Here is an 18,469-nt window from a genome sequence, read left to right as displayed (position 1 = left end):
TATAGATTACAAACATGGATTAGTTTTTTCCTAATTACAAAGATAATTGATGACTTATTAATTATAGCTCAAAAGGATTCTACACATGTAAGAGAAGTTATTCAACAAATGATGCTTGAGTCTTGGGTAAGTTTGAATATGAGGTCATGCACTTGCATTGTGGGTGTGCTCATGCATCTCTGAACAAATAGTTTTGCCCAATTGGGTTGTTGGACACAATACCCTTACATCACTAAAAAAAATTCATTACTGCATATAAAAGAAGAATAGTATATGAAATCCTTCTCCATTAAAAAAAAGTTTTTTTCATTACCCATATGGAAGAATAATATGAAACCCTTGCCCATTTTTTAAAAAATCAAAATGTTTTAACCCAATTTAACAAATCATGATCTAATTGAGGGGAGCGCGCCCCGACGGCGTATTTTAAATTGTTTGGAAAAATAGATCTCAATTTAGAAAAAGGAGAGGTCAATTTGAAAAGGCAGAATTCTAATTTGAGCGTTGGAAAAAAGCAGACTTCAAATTTCAAAAAGTAGAATCCAGATTTGACCGTTGGAAAAAAGAGATCAAATTTTACCTCTTCTATATATGAACAGTTTGATTGAGAAGCCAGCAGACACTTCGCTGTTTTCATTTTGATTTTGTTTCCCTTTGACATGGCCATGCCTCCTTTTTTTCCTTTTCCCTTCGTCTGAGTTTTAGATTATAAATTTTTGTCATCTGTTTTTCTTTGTGTTCTTATTTTTATTTTATTTGTTCCTGCTTGTGGATTTTTTATTTCAGTTTTTATAGTACTGTGCATGTTTTGTGTGTGGATGGTAACATTGAGGAAGGCAGCGTTAAGGAGAATTATACAGCCTAGCGAGTGACTGAATGAAGATGTAGCAAGGAAAATACTGTAAGTACATCATTATTCTCCACTTGATTTCAAATTATAATAAGTCTTCTGAATCTAATTTTGAGCAATCTATAACCTAATTATTTTGGGCACAATGTTTAGATCATAGAAATTTCTTGCATAATTTACATAGGTGGTTAAAAATTAATGGTATTTTAAAGATTGCAGTGCGTCTCCATTCTTAGCAGTGTACATAAGAGGTCTTGGTTTGTTTCTTGGTTTATTCAAGTTGTGCATCCTTCCTTGCATGGTTTGTGTCCTCAATATCGATAATAAAGAATATTGGAAGGTATTTTATACTTTAATTCAATTTTCTTTCCATGCATTTTTTTTATAACAAGGGCATTCACGGGTCCCTTCTTGAGTTTACTCTGTGCACTGGTGCTTAATGCTGCTGTTTGTATGTTCGTGGTCTGTTAATGAATGCTCTTTTTCCTTAAAGAATTCCATGTTCATTCCTGTTTGTATGTTCGTGATCACATTATGATTTCATTTATTGGTCTATTAATGGATGCTCTTTTTCCTTGAAGAATTCCTTTTTCATTGGTGTCTTAATTTAGAGCGTGGGTTCACACTATAAGTTGGTTTGACATGTACTCTGTACCCATATATTCAAGTAGAGCCTCCCACAAGAAAACGATCATATGCTTCTTTATTGACTGTTGCTTTTAAATTGTGTCAATCATTAAGACTGTTGCAAGTATGCTGCAAATTTGAAAGGATCCAATGACATTGTTTTGAAATTATGTAAACTACACTGTATGACTTTCCAGTTAAAAATTGTTTTTATGTCATTTTTTCTGGTTAGTAAATACTGTTTGTTGCATGTGGGATGGATCCACCATTTGGGCCAATTTTTGCAACCAGAAGGTGATCCAGGGTTTTCTTCGAAGCATTTGCCAAACCTCTTTCCTCTAATTTTAATTGGATGTATTTGGATGTATGCACAAATAACCTCAATTATGGTTGTTATTGCTTGACTGCAAATTATTGATTGTTGCCCTGCTTATAACTCCACCATAAATTCTAAACTATTAAGTTCTTATTACTCATTTAATAGAAATTGGACTCTTACTATGTGATAAGGCAATCCGGTGTTTCTTTTCTGTCTAACAGTAAACCAGATGTATATAAAGATTATCAACCGGCTAAAAGATTTACACTCTGAGTTGTGGAATTTCATAACATTTAGTTTGGAATTCACAGAAAAATTAATTACGTAAGAACAAGCATGGATGGATTATGCATATATTGCATCAATGAAAAGTCTGTATAGTTCAGAATTCAGATTTATCATAGAGAGAGTCTATATAATTGCATCACCCTTTGATGGATGAGTCCTTCACAGCCTGCATGTTTATAATATGGTAGATCTAGTGCAGAAATATACTACATAACAGAACGAGTCAATATTACCTTCACTAGATTGAATTCTTCTAGACATATCTCAAACAGGTATGTTGCTAGAAAGTCTTGTATTGAAGATTTACCATAAATCCAGAATGGAAGAAATTATGATTCTCAGTTTATCAATTAGATTAGAACCATTAGAAATGAAAACTCAAAATCTATTGTTCCTTGATTACCAATTTATGCTTGCATGCTTTTCTCTTTCAAAAGCTTCTTTCGTGTTCTTTAAAGATTACTCGATTGCTTGCATTGACCTTGGTATGAACCGTCTCTTTGGTCATGCAACCTCCAGCAATAGATTATGAAATTGTTTATAGCCATAGGAGAAGACACTGCAAAGATTCAGAAAGTAGATTTTAAAAGAAACTGAATGAGATAAGGAACATAAAATGGAAACAAAATTTTCCTTTCTCCCCATCACTTAAAACCATTGTCTCATATGCTTAGCAAAGCAAATGCAGATACAATATGCTGACCAAAGCCACAGAAGCCTTTAATGTTGGATCTTGAAAATGTTGTCTTTTGGAGCCTCAGGTTTGACATCAGCCATTCCTCTAATGCCTAGGCACCATGAACATTGTTCTATATTGACAGGGCTACCACGAATATTGAAGCTTTTCATGTTGTCTATTTCTTTGTCTTTGACATGAGTTTTCTGTCATGAAGAAAACCCCTTGATAGACATATAAGATTATAGTTGACTTTTAAGATTATTCTAAGATTGATGCTTTTTTTACTATGCTACTGAAATACACTGCATGAGAGAAAAATTCAATTGATAAAAATGGAAGATGCAGATAAATAGATGTATAGAAAAGTAAAAGTCAACCTGGGGTTATGGGAATAAGTATTCCAGATGCTTAGGCATCTTTCTACTTCATTGGCAACTTCTTCATACTAATACGAAGCCAAAACAGTTTGAAGATTTGGTTGTGCTGAATATGAATCCAATGGGAAACCCACTTTTACTTTTATTTCTTTGTGCCAATACACCACACTACTGAGGTTCTCCATCCTTTCATGCTATTCATTATAATAAACTATAAAACTTTTAGATAGTAAAAGGCTATTCCTGCTATTCCTTCATTATTTTAAAAGGCATAACAGTATTGGAGGCACTAGAATCAATCATACAGTTCTTTAATGTTTTACCATTCACTAGGATACTCAAAAAAAATGGCTCAACACTTCCTAAACATTCATTCACAGAGCTATCCAAAAACATTTGAGAGATTTGAGACACAACTACTTTAGCTTCTTTGTCTTTTACTTTTTCTTTGTCCTCTTCCTTGGGATCATGAATTTCATTGCAATCTTGTCTTACCCTTACATCAGTATTTCCCAACCATGCTATGGCTTATTTTAGATGTTCAGGGATCCTTAATAATTCAGACAAAGGAACCTTAATAATGATCTGAGATAAAACAACAAGCATATATATAGAAGAATCAGATGGGCTATCAATAACAATGCTCCTTTTGTCATGATGTTTATCTAGCATGTTTACAACACCTTGGTGATTTTTGTCACTTATAGTGATTGCTTTTGGTATCTTCTCATCTAACTTCTTTGGAGCATTATTTGGGGACTCACAAACCTTGGGATTATCCACCTTCTTTGGTTCCCATTTTTTATTGGTAATTTTAACCTTCTTAGCAGGGATTTCTTTAAGCTTCATAGCTTCCCCTTTTTTAAGATTAACTCCCTTTATAAACATACTAGCCACCTTGTCACTACCCTCTTTTTTAGCCATGTTTCTAGTCTACACTTGAGCTATCATGTTAGCAGTAATTTGATCAATCTATTCCCTAGAGGGCTTCCTCAATGTCACCTCTTCTTGGGCATTTGCCATATTACACACATCATCTTTACCATCACTCTCATCAAAGAAGACTTGTTGTTGCATGCCATTTTGAAACTGTCTTTTCTCATTGACATCTCTTTCATAATCATCACAATTAGAATAATCACAGTATGACTCAAACATATTACATCCTACATCATCATTTTTTTCTTCATGTTCTTGACTTTTTCTACTATAGTCTAATTTCTAGGGAAGGAAAAGGCTACTACACAAGATTCAAGGGCATGGGGTAATTGACACACAAAGCACCATGTAGGTTCAACAGTGAATTTAGGATCATCCACTAAATTTACAAAGTTTTTGGATAAGGGATCAAGGGTGACCTTGTTGTTGGTATTCTTGGGGGAAGGTACATTAGGCTGACCATCTTTCCAGGAGGTATTATAAGGAAAATTTTGCAACCTATTCTGTCTATTGAAATTTGATTGGTAAGGGACCCTATTCTCAATGGGATTCCTATCATTTTTGACCTGAGGGATATTTAGATTCTTTATGGCATTTAGAACTTGACTTATCTCACTAGGCTCTTGCTTTTTCCACCTCCAGTTTCATGATCTTCCTTTCTATTTCCCTCATTCCTAAACAACCTAGGATCATCTCTTTTACTTTCCAATCTCCCTAAAACTCTCAAGTTATTCTATATATTTATAGCGATTTTGAAAGCATCTCTTAAAGTCCTAGGTTCCTTATCCCTAAACTAGTATGCCATTTTACCATCAAAAGCATTCAAATAAGTAATTAGGCATACCTTTTCATCTACTCACATGGCCTACATTAGCTTGTACATTCTTTTCTAAAATTTAATGTTAATTTTGGTGATAGACTCATTAGGTAACCTCTTAATGTTATTGAATTCACTCAAAATGTAGCTATGATTTTGCTTGTCACCATATTGGTCTTTGAAACAATACTCAATATCTTTCCAATCAAAAATACATAGTTCAAGAAGTCTTTTGAACCATTCTCTAGCATCTTCAATCAATGACTAAAAAAACAACTTCATAATAACATCTTCAACTTCAACCTCATAATCACTCATCATATCCAGAAAACTCCTTAAATGGTCCTCACAAGAGATAGTGTTGTTCCGAGAAAATTTAGGCAATCTTTTTCTCATTTATTGTGGAATAGGATTAGGGTAACTAGGGATTCCATCAAAACATATTTTCCTATAACCCTCTAACTGGATAGGTCTTCGTTGTAAATCAATCTTATAATGATGAGCATTGTTTCTCTTAGTATTATCCATAGTATTACTAGTGCTAGCATCACCAACAGATTTGTTAAGATCTACTTTATGTGAAAATGAAGATAAGAAAGAAACAGGTGCCTTAGTAGTATTTTGATTTGCATCATTAGATTCATCATCATCTTTACAAATAACTACAAACTATCTCCTAGCATTTTCCAAGAACTCAATCTTGTTGTTTATCTCAGCTATAACTGCTTCATTTTTTGCAATTTCCAACCTCTTAACCAAAGCATCCTTTTCTTTTCGTTTCTTCTCCAACTTGACCTATAATCTTTGGTTGCCATGCATTGGCTACTATTTCATTTTTCTTCTTTAGGGAAGCAGTTCTCCTAAGTGATGTCTACTTTTTTTTGAAAGCTTTCATAATCTTTTCTTCCCTCTCCTTTTGAAATTTTTTATTTATGGCTTCTTGCTCAGCAAGTTGCATTCTCAAGACCTCAATCTCATCAGGATTAGGGATAGTAAACTCAGAACTAGCAATTTTTTCATCATTAAAACTCTCGGGATCTAGATGTTTTGGTATTACTTCTTCTTGAGAATAATTAGATAGGAAAGGGTTCGTAATTGATTGAAAAAGATTATTTCTATTTATTTTTTCTCAACTGGGTGTATTGTGCAGCCCTATAATTTCTTGACATATCACTTTGGGTGTGCTAAAAAAGTCATCACCAGATAATCTAGGATGGGACCTAGAACTTTGGCAAGATGATTTCCTTTCCACAGCAGAAAAATGAACATTCTCTCCCCTTATTACTTGCTCTTGGAGATGGTCTTCTCTATGCATCTAAGATCTTTTCATGGCCCAATTCTATCTTCCCCTAGGAGGGAGATCAATTTATAATTTGATTCCTAGGTTTTTCTTCACATTTTCTCGTGTGTTCTTTTTGTTCTCCATGATTTGAGACAACAAACTTCTAAGTATTGACACTGGTTAAAACATTTTGAGTCACCACCCACCCTATCAAAATGGGAAAATTTCTAAATAGATCACAATTACTTCACTAATGATCATAGACAAAATGAGAATAACCCTCAAAACCATAGAAAAGTTCATGTGAAAATGCCTACCTCAGACTCTACCCAAGGCAAACATAGATCTTAAATGATAGACTAGTTTTTGACACATAAATTGTTATTTCCCTAGTAGAGTCGCCATTTGTTGGTGTTTGAAACTATTGAACAAAAAAATGTCCAATACTAGAGTGATAATACCCAAATAATCTAAGGATTAGCTATGTCCCATTGACAATTACATGTGCAAACCACTTTGGCCCAACTTCAACAAAACAAAGGATGGTTTTCTACTCTTTAGGTCCTATAAAACCAAGGTGGGTATAACTAGGGGATGATTCACAAGGATATTGTTGTATGAGACTTAATTTAGTTTCATTCTGATTCTTATCCTCTATCTCAGACATATGCACAATTTATCCATTTCTTGATATTCTCTGATTCATACACATCCCTCATAAGCATATTTGGTCACAATTCTCCTTGAGTTTACAATTATTCCTAGAAATAACAGCCACCTAAGACTCAAAAATAAAATATAAATGAGTGCTGACCAGCATTATAACCTTGAACAAAATAGAATGAAAATGACTTTGAATTTATAATTGTTTTGATATGTAGAAGCAGAATTTACTCTCAACCATTTCTGATTTATGTGACCAGGGCCTTATCCATGGGAGAAAAGTGTCAACTATTTCCAGGAGATCTTGTTCAATTAACTTGTAATTGAATTTATTAACTGTAATCACCTATTTCTATTCTTATGAAATATCCTTTTCATAAACTCATGAATTCTACTGATTTACTGAAGCATTTACATAATCCATTGAATTAAAAGCAACAATATAACCAATATAAAACCCATCCAAACTACATTCAATCAATTGAACCTTATTTAAATGATCTCAAAATTAACAAACTCATGAAATGGAGACAGAAATTGGTGACATAAATCTAGTGTAAATACCCTTTTGCATTATCTTGTTTGATGACTAATACAATAAGCAATAGAAACTTAATGAAAAGCCCAAAATATCTTGCTGACTCTATCACTTCTTTTTATCATTAGAGAGTACATAATTGGAAGCAAACTCAAAAAAAAACTAGTACACATGACTGGACCAACTGAACTTTCCTTGAAAAATTAAAAATATACAAGCATTTAGACCATCACAATGCCTTGAAAACTCATTTATATAAGCATGAGTTGCAACAAGCAAAGGGAAAATGTGATGGATAGGTGTCCTTTTACAACAAGAAATATAAAAAGCTTTTTCAAAATATCGATGACACCTTAATTCAAAAAGAAACAACAAAAATAGTTGTAGATGATAGCTAGGGCATCAAATCTTTAATTTTGTCTTTTTCTCTAACTGCCCCCTATTGGTAAAGCCTTTATTTCTGTGATTGCTTCCCATAAAATGACTTCTCTTTTGGTGGGCCACTCACATGTTTTTGTTGTTGCTAATTCTCCAATAGACTTCTGCAATTTGGCATCTATAATCACTTTCCCCTCTGTGATAAACCTATTCATCTCAGTTTCAATTTTGAATAGAGTATCAACAAGTTCATAAAAAGCAATTTCATCATTATCACCCTCAAAATAGATGCCACCTATGGCAAGTCTACAATATGGTCAAAAGAATTAGACCATTCATTTTAATCCTTTACTTGGTTGTTAGAATCTAGGATAGAAATAATTAAAGAATAAAAACCACTTGTAAGCACTTTCATCTTGTTTTGAATTGATACCAATTTTCCTATGAAGAACTATAGTAGATCCTTTACTTTTTCCATGCCCTCTTTAACAGCAATAACCTTATCATGAAGGTCTGGCTTCTTAGCTAGCAATGGTATTATCCTATCAAAGAATTGCATGTAGGGTCCCCATTGTTGAAAAATTGGATGAAGCCATCCAACTGCTTCTTTGCACATTAGTTCTGTAGATTGTAAATTAATGAATGCATTATATACATCTTGAGAGATTCTCTTCAAGATGCTTATCCTATGACTTAGCACATTCATCATAACACTCTTCTTTGTTGTATTTTTAGATTAAGGAACCTCTTCTTTCACATTAACCACAGGCACTAGCACTATCACCCCTATATGTATATCTTCGATTTGGGCTTCTACTTCCATAGTGTGCCTTTCCTCTTCGACTTGTCTAGGTGTATGTTTTGCCTCCACTACAATATTGAGTTGGTCTCTCAGGGATGCCAACTCTGCTTCTAGGATCTAAATTCTCTCTTCCAACTCCTCTATCCTTTGCTTTTGCACATAGCTCATCTTGAGTTCCTCCTCATACAACTTTCTAACATCTAGAAATTCAGTGTATGCAGTAGCTAACTTATCCTCAATTTGATCTACCTTTGCCACATTCATGAGTGCAAAGTGTTTGACTAGGCTAGATATCTCCTTTCTACCTTGTTTAGTCTCCTGTATGTCCATCATTTTAGGCTTTTTGGTGTCACGGGCAACACTCCACACTGCTAGGGTCTTTGTGTTTATATTGAATCATGACCCCCTCTTTAGTCCTTCATTACTACTGGCTTCATAGCTAATTTCTTTCTCTTGTCTCTTCATTTGATCAAGAACAAAAGCTCTCTCAATATCCCAATTTGTTATCAAAATCATACCACTCATGTGCACTAACTCCCTGGCTTCTACAGGGGTCATTGTTTCAATATTTGGATCACAAGCCAGTAATTTATCAATCGATTCTTTATTTTTCTCAGGATCCTCTCTTGGCATGAGGATCAATGTGAGCTCATTTTGCTTTATTTTATATAAAAAAAACTTTTAAATTTTGATGATTTAATGAAATCATCATCCTCCATGAATTTTTCAAATTGGATGAATTTATCATCCAATCTAGAAGTTGTGATTTGTAGATCACGGGAGGCTTTTCCTTCCTGTATTGCCCTTTGATGCAAGTAATTTTGCCTAATGTTAGAAAAATATTCATCACTTCTAGGCATTACTCGCAAGGCCCTACTAACCACCCTCTCTAGGATGTGCATTATTTTTTGCCTCTTGTTTCCTTTTGGCACCCAAGTTGAAGATGATGGTTGCTTCTCCTCAATATCAACCTCCAATTACACATCTGGCTCAAGGGATTCTCTGTTCACAGTGGCCTCCTCTCCCTCTAGCTCATTTGGCATTTGAGACATGATATAATCAAATTTTTCTACCATCTTTCTCAGGTTAACAGGGTATGCAATTTATGTATAGAAACCTTTGAAATTAGGGTTGGTCCTTTTTAAGGCCTTCTCCACCTTCCTTATTTCCCCATATTTTTCTAATAGCTCATCAGCTTCCCCTATTGCTACTATGTTAACAATTAAATCTTCTATAGGGATTAGTTTGCTAGGAGGTAGAATGTAACCCCTAATGGATTTAACCTTATTTGTGATGTAGTTCTCTTGGTCATACATCCTATAAGGCCTAGCAGCAAACTTGTATTGACCTAGGTACTCACTTAGCTCTTCATATGCATTTTTCCCAATTTCAAAATCTTCTACCTTGAAACTTCTACAAACAAATGTGGGTTTGTGCAAAGAGGGAGGAATCATCTCTTTGTTCATTAATAGAAATTTCCAAAAGAATTCAATAATAGCTATCCTAGGGGGTAAATATTTAGGCAATATGTGAGGAGTCTATGGGAATGCATACACTCTCATAAATGTGAACTCCTTAAACAAAAATATCCCCCCTCAATTATGATCCAATTTAGTTTTCTCATCCAAAAAGGAGGGTCTAAGAAAAAATTTCAAAACATTTGGGGCCCTAAAGAAAGTATGGTCCAATTGCCTCATTATCATAGAACTAAAAAAATTAAAGAACACAGGTGCATTTGAATAATGGAAATTTATATCCAAGATACAAGTCCATAGTTGCACAGGTAACTCACCAAATTCATCATAAGTTTGATCGATGAAGTCTTGGCTGATGTAACCAATGTTGTAATACAAGATCGGGTGCATTAGTAATGAGTAATGATGGAACTTGAAATCCTTCAATTCTCCTTTCTTTGCATTAACAATTGGATGGTGCATGCTCTACATGATGAATCCCACATAGTCATATTTTCTATTATGGAAAGGTTTCTGTATGTCACGTGCCATTAAAAACAAGGACCCATATACATAGTCCTCTACACCATCACTTCCCAAAACTTTGTGCAATCCATAAACAATATTTTTGAAGTAATTCTTAAACCTACTCAAGGGAAAATGATCTTCTACCTTCTTTGGTATCTACCCTACTTTTTTGACATTGTAAGGAATATGGGGCAGCATCACATTATTCAAATAATGGGTCTTATTCCTCCCAAATTTCCCTTGTAAATGTTCAATGTCAATAGGCACATCCATTTTTCCTTCTAATCCAAAAGCTTCTATGAAAGAAGTTCTATCCAGTGTGTACAAAAAGCTTTTTTTATGCCTTTGGAATGTCTTGGTGACTAGATTGTAAGAATTTATCAGTGCCTTTAACAAGTCCACATCAACAAATACCTCTGGGAAGATTAATTTTTCCATGTTCCTATTCCATGGGTTGTAGACTCATATGTTTTCAATTCTGTTCTGGTAGAAATACAAAAATAGATTAAAACCATCAATCCTAGGGCATTTTGCATCTCTGACCATGAAGTAAGGGTCTTTTAAAATATGGTCATTTTCCAAAATGGCGTTGGATGACCCTTGAAGAATTTTTAGCCAATCATTTGCATGCTTTTTTGGCTTCCTAACCCTTGACTTCTTCTCTATTTTTACAACAACTTTCTTCCTTTTTCCTTTGGCTGTAACCTCTACAACATTGTCACCCTCATCTTCAACCTCTACTTCTTCTGCAAGAACCTCTTCAACTTCCTTGTTAGCCATTTTCTCTACAAATTATATCTCAAACTCTTACAACAGTAACATAGAAATCATGAAGCTATAGATACTTTTGAATTTCAGAACAGAAACATAAGCTCTTCAAAATGGAAAATATTCTGACCTTCAATCAAATCTTTATGTTTAATCATGCAATCTTGCAGCCTTTTAATAAATTCTCCATGCATGAGTTTTGAATACCACCTTCATAGGCTATTAGCAAGGAATATCAACTGTGAAATTTGATCCTGATGTACTTTTTAGTGTTTTATTTTACTTGGCCATTTTGAATTTATCCTTTTCTCTAAATTGGCATGACACCTCAGCTACTTTCTATTCCAATTTTGGTCTTCTATTTACATGCTAGGTTAAAACCTTTCAATCTTCGTAACCCCAAAGATACACTTAGCAAGACTTTATGTTTGTTCGGTGATACTTTAGAATTCTCCAAGCATAGAAGCACTAAGGTTTCTTAAGTATTGCATTGAAATTCCTTTTATGCTCTTATGCACCCCTTTATATCGTAGAATCTCAAACCTTCCTATCAGATCCTTACGTGCTTACACCTCAACACTGTCCTCATACTAATGTAAAGCCTTTGTTACAACTTTCACTTTACCCTTTATGCTCATATGCACATGTACCACCAGAGCCTCTAAAAACATTCTTTACTCTATTACGATTGTTTCAACATTCAGAGCATCATAACACTTTACACATCCATCCTCTGTTCGTATACTTAGGTCTCTACTTGTGGCAACGTAATGCTTTTTACTACTCTTTTATTCTCCTTTATGCCTCTCCGGGTTACCTCATACTCATAACATCAGAAAAATTTTATAATTTGCATCTTGTTCTTATGCTTCACTCTTCTTGTATTAGCGTAAAGCCTTATTTTCATCTCCCCATCTATCTTTTATGCTTATATGCTTAGACTTAACTTGTAACCATAGAGATAAGGATGAAACAACTCTTTTTTCCTATGGTGACCATGCAATTGTAAGGACATAATGAGGATTTTTTATTTTCACTTATCAATGACCTAGATCAGATCTCAGGGAAATAGAAAAGAACATCGTTGTTGATTTTAGGCACATGAAAATTGAAAAACTTAAGTTTTCTACCATGTGGGCTGGGCCCATCTGACATGTATGATGTGTCACCATTTGATTTTTTCTCATTAGGGGCCATCTAAAAACTCAATAGGTCTGACACAACATGCTTCTTTTTAAAAAATTGCTTTACGGTTACCTGCAAGTCAAAGCAGCGAAGGCATGTAAACAAAATTAAAATTTACTTTTCTCTTATGAGTCCCTCTCACATGTAGAACTATAAAACCTCTTTATGTCTTCTCATGAGCCATCCTTTATGCCATCCCGAGACATTACACCTTTACACCATTCAATGTAACATGAGTGCATAGATCAAACCACAAGACATCTCTGCCCATCTTCTCAATGCTTTACTCATATTCTCATAAAACCATCTGGCATGGTCACTTTTAAACCTGTTATGCTCATATTCTTAACAAAACAATGTATGATCAAAAATACTTAAATGAAATCCTTTCACTCTTCTGCTTGACTTATCACTGTGGAACCGTAAGCTCATCTCTGAAGCCATAAAAACCTTTCTGCCCGATGACCAATTGTAAGGCCAGAGGATGCCAAAGTGGATCGTTCCACTATTATGGAATACACAACCGTATCCCTGTGAAGCATGAATTCCCTAATACCTTTATGCCACTTGGTGAAGCGTGGCCATAGAAACATGAGCAAGAAAGCATTTTGTTCTTATAGGAAACCCTAACACCATAAGATTGCAAAAGGAGGAACTTAGGCACTTTGCAAACCCTTTCAAAATTTGAAAAATAACCTAGGGTTCCAATAGACTTAGGGCATTTTAATGATTGTGTTGATGACAAACTTTAAAATTTAATAAAATTCAAATGACACAAAAACTAGGGCATGACCAAGGTAACACAAAATTTGAAAATTATAAGGAAAGAAACCCTAATCTATAGGATACAATGACTTAAATTATTTTTTCACCAAAATTTTAGAACTTCTTTGCACTGTGAAAAATCAAACCAACACAACTAACTATCACTTTGTAAAGAGATGAAAAATTAATTGTCATCATAGAGCATTTAATAAAAAGTGAATAAGTACAATCACCACTAGCTTAGCTATGATGATATGAATACTCTGTCATGCTTAGGAGTATTAAAAAACATGAACATTGTATATGAAAAATGTGACAATTATTAAAAAACAAAGTTATATCTATAGAAGCATAAAAACAAGCATGCAAATAGTCACATGTCAAAGTGAAAACCAATAAAATATCATGATTTCATCCTAGTACTTCTAGTAAAACACATCATTGAGGCACTAGAAGTACATAATAGTGAAAAAATATATATATTTGTGGACCAAGTGTGCTGCCAATTGTCTATAATAGTGCTGAGTTTGTTCAGTTCTGCTTGGGAGCAACTAGTGTACTAGCTGAATAAGAAAGTTTGGGATGTTTCAGTAGTAATTTAGCAATGAATTCTTTCTAGCATTGTGCATTGGTAGGAATTAGGGTGTCTAAGTTTTAGAATCAAGGGTCAAGTGTACCTAGTACCAATGTAGTGAGATGTAGAGACTGGACACATGGTGAGACTAGTGGAAAACAAGTCTTAGGTGAGTGACAACTATAAGTAAGCAGTTATTGTGGGAATGGAACAAGGCAAGGTGCAGAGTAGAATGTGTCTAGTGGATATATTCAGAAGTTGCAAGAAGTGTACAAGTGGAAGTATGTTAGGCTCACTAGATCAGTCACAAGAGGAGGATTATGCTAGCTAGGGAATGTGGACGAGGCAAGGGTGAAGAGTGAAGTGCGTTTGGCGAACCTTCAAGGAATTGGTGTATCAGTCAAAACTACAAGTGGTACTTCCAGAGCTAGGGGAAGAAATTCATGTGGGACAAGGGTTAGCGCAACCCAAATAGGTGGGGATCAAGATCAAAGAAATGCCCTTGTTGGCATTAATGATGTTGTTAGGGGCTGCATCACAATAGGTGTTGTAGGTGGTATTGGATGACAAGCCAAGGATGCCGGTGGAAAATAGTCCATCTACGACAACAAAGAGTATGTCGGGAGTAAAGGAGGATATGGGGGAGATAAAATCTCTTGAAAATTCTAGGGGAGGAACCCCAAAGGATGTAGAAGGTGTTAGCAGGGTGAAGCATGGATTACATCAGTTACTTAGCCTTGGGATTCTAAGAAAAGGGTCAACAAAAGGGGAGGCAAGTGGTGTAAATGTGGAAGAGCCCTGGCTAGAAGTGGGAGGTGGAGATCAAGCATCAAGTGATGTGGAGGAATTACAAAGAATATTGGCCATAGAGAGAGTCTGAGTGGAGAATGCGGAACAAGAAGTCACATTTTTGTTGTGATTGATGGAAAAGGCAAGGGAAGATGGAGTGCAATAGGAGACAAGATGACTATAAGTAGTTGTAGATGTAGAATGGGAGTGGGTGCAATCACTAGAAGTGGAGCAATTGCAAGTGGAGGGAAATGGTGTAGGAATGTGGGTGGAGTGGTTGCGGGCTTAGAGATCGTAGGAATCTCTAAAGATAGCACAAGTGAGTTTAGAAAGTGCATAGAATGAGCTAGTGTTGTTGTAGTCATAGTTTGATTCGTTTAGGGAGGCAATTGCAAAAGAAAACTCCCTATCATTGAAGCTATAGAAGCAGTTAACATTAAGTGAGGGGAAGATTAGACAATTGTAGTAGCGTTTGGGTGAGGCAAAAGTAGATGTGGAGTGCTGGTGAATGGTGACTGATTAGATGCAACAGGAGCAGGATGTGGCCCACCGAGTGATCACTATACCAAGAGTAAACAAGCTAGTGGAGAATGTGTTTGTGGAAATGCACTAGATGAAAAAAGTACACCAGGAAGTTGCTTATTATATGGGACATTTCCATCAAGCATTCCTAAATGATGACTAGTGAGAGATGCAGTTCATGGATAGGGAATTTAAACAATTGTTAAATGGCAATTACATGGTGGGAGGTTTCCAATTCCCATAGATGCAGTATGGGTGCGTAGAGGACTCACGCCAAGAGCTTCCTCTTCTTGAGATGGGTCAGAAGAAACACCATTGGTTGGACACCCTGTCTTGCCACCTCCTCCAAGGAGGCCAGAATAAATAATCTACCAAACGTTTATTGAATGTAAAGTTGTCGTTGCTGTCATAGTAGAATGAAAGTTTGTGCTTGTTGTTATGGAAGGCAAAGGGACAACTAATGTTGATTGTAATGTATTGTCATGTTTGTTTTTGGTATTTTCAAAATATATTTGGATATTTTTAGTATTTTGAGGAATATGTGAATTTTTTTGGGATTTTCGATGGATATTTGAATGTTTTTGTATTTTTGGAAAATGTTAGAAAGGTTTTAATCTCTATAAAAGTGGGAACAATATGATCCGTAGAGGAAGGAAAACCTTTACTTATTTGTGGAGAATTGGATGTCCATGTGGGCTCATGATTAAAGATGAGTAGAGATTTGCATAACATTTGGAGAGCCATGATATGTAAGGCAAATTTTGTGTATGTTAATAGTCGTTACTGATGATTACAAAGCCAACATTTGGGATATCCAAAAAAATTAAAAATTTAAAACTTAACAAAAAAATTCAAAAATTATCAAAAAATTCAAAATTTGTCAAAAATATCAAAAAAAAGTGGACAATTTTTTTATTTTTTTTGATAATTTTTGACAATTTTTGAATTTTTTTGATAAGTTTTGACAAATTTTTAATTTTTTTGATAATTTTTTACAATTTTTGACATTTTTGATAATTTTTGATAATTTTTGAATTTTTTTGATAATTGTTGACAATTTTTGAATTTTTTGATAATTTTTGACTTTTTTTGATAATTTTTTACAATTTTTGAATTTTTTTGATAATTTTTTTTTATCAGTAAACGGCCAAGGCCTTGATAGATTTTATTAATAAAAATGGTAATTACAACAACATTACTCTTTTTTTGATAATTTTTGATAACTTTTGATTTTTTTAATATAATTTTGGATGATTTTTGGGTCTATTGGGGTGGAACGGAGGATGCGAGTGAGATTTGTTGGAATACGAGGGTAACTAGGACCATGTGAGGTACCTAAAGAGGCAATGAAGGGATTTTGGGACATCAAATGGGTCGACTAAGGGCTAAAATAAACATTGGAGATTGTTGGTCAAGGTGGATAGCTAAGATGTGCATTGATTTTCTTGCAATTCATGTCTATGGTATCTCAATACATAATTTGATTCCCTATTTCTCCCAATTTGTGGTTCTTCCCTTTGCTGCTATCATACTAGCTATCTCCATTGCTACAAGCTGCACTAGGTGCTAAGGGACGACTGAATTGTAACCCACAAGTGTTTCTCAATTGGGTATGTGTGAAATTAACTTGACTGTGCTAGATAAGCCTCAAACAAGCAAAATTTGTCACAGAGATAGTTGGTCGAGTACTGTCTTGATTTTGTTTAGCATTGAATGACTTGTGTTGTTTTAGGGAAGTCCAAAGGTGCTATCTCTCACTCCTTTTCGAACCAAATGTGGCATTGTCACTTCTATTGTACCAATTTTATTTTTGAATTTTTTGGTGTTTTTGATGTGTTTCTCAAGGCTCTAGACATAAAATCTCTTGAGATGTATGCTATTGATGGGTTCTACTAAGTCTGTGCCATCACAATCTAAAAGTCTGTAAGTACTAGTCCCAAAGAACTCTGTGATAATGTAAGGACCCATCCAATTGGCTTCTCACTTTCCTTTCTTTTCTCTAACCGCTTGGTTCTTAGGGTTTTCTCGGAGCACTAGGTCACCAATCTGAAAAACACAAGGTTTGACATTTTTGTTGTAATGTATTGACAACCTATTCTATTACACTTTGAGATGTTCATATGCTACATGCTGATGTTCTTCTAAAAACTCTAGTTGTTCTAGACGGGCCACTCTGTAATCCTCATCTGATAGGATGTCTCGAACAATAACTTTCAAGGATGGAATCTCCACTTCTAAAGGAAGAATAGCTTCACAACCATAAACCAAGGAGATGGGTGTTGTGCCTGTAGGTGTCCTAACACTCATCCTATAGGCCTAGAGGACAAGGTTCAACTATAAATGCCAATCTCTACCAAGATCATTAACAGTTCTTTTGAGGATGTTGATAATGGTTTTGTTGGTGGCCTCTACTTGGCCATTGCCTTAGGGATAATAAATTGAAAAGGAATGGTGTATAATGTGAAAATTTTCACATAGTTCATCAATTATTTGATTTTTGAAGTACAAGGCATTATTCATGAGAATGTCATGTGGTATGCCAAACTAACAAATGATATGGTTGAGAATGAAGGAAGAGATTTGTTTTCCCATAGAGTTAGCAAGTGACACTACTTTGGCCCACTTAGTGATGTATTATGTGGCAGTGATAATCCATTTATGTCCATTGGAGGAAAGTGGATGGCTAACTCCAATCAAATAAATGCCCCACTGATAAAAGGCCATGGTGTGGCCAAAGGGTTGAGCTCTTGGGCTAGCACATAAAAAAGGTTACCATAGATTTTGCATTTTTTGTAAGTTTTGACATAGTTGATAGAATCCTTTTCAATGGTTCACCAAAAATAACCCATCCTAAGAATCTTCTTTGCTAACGTGAACCCACTAGAGTGTGACCCACAAATCCCTACATGGACTTCCTGCAGAGTGACTCTAGACTTGTCCTTATGAAGACATCTAAACAAAGTACTATCAAGACCCTTCCTATATATTGTATTTTCCACCAAAGTGTAACATGAGGTTTGTTGTATGAAATTTTGTTTTTTGGTTACATGAGAGGTAAGAAGGAATGGTGTTATCATTGAGGTAAGTGATGATGGGGTTATAACAAAGAGAATCAGGAGTGTCTAAGTGGAAAATGATAAGGGAATTAGGTTGAATGAATGTAGGTTAAACCATCTCTTCTACTAAGAACTCATACCGCTCGTCCTGCTCTGGGAGCTAGAGTAAGGAGGCCAAGGTGGCCATAGCATTTGCTACTCTATTTTTATCTCTAAATTTTTTTTCAAAATTAATATGAACAAAACATGCTTTGAGGGTGTCAACCATA

The 18,469-nt window shown here is 34.9% G+C and overlaps 1 long non-coding RNA gene across 1 annotated transcript in view; it reads left to right on the top strand.

Annotated features, from left to right (window-relative positions):
- The first annotated feature begins 657 nt into the window (after positions 1–657).
- Positions 658–18,469, top strand: part of LOC149542336 (uncharacterized) — a 69,414-nt gene continuing 51,602 nt past the window's right edge. Inside the window, exon 1 of the long non-coding RNA XR_016355187.1 lies at positions 658–901. This is a non-coding gene — a long non-coding RNA (uncharacterized LOC149542336). The remainder of the gene's footprint in view (positions 902–18,469) is intronic.

The sequence above is a fragment of the Cupressus sempervirens genome, chromosome 8 (assembly GCF_028749045.1).
Source record: "Cupressus sempervirens isolate cs-2001-9-10 chromosome 8, ASM2874904v1, whole genome shotgun sequence".
NCBI classification, from domain to species: domain Eukaryota; kingdom Viridiplantae; phylum Streptophyta; class Pinopsida; order Cupressales; family Cupressaceae; genus Cupressus; species Cupressus sempervirens.
The sequence above is the reverse complement of the archived record's forward strand: the minus strand, read 5'-3'. Positions and strand labels throughout refer to the sequence as shown.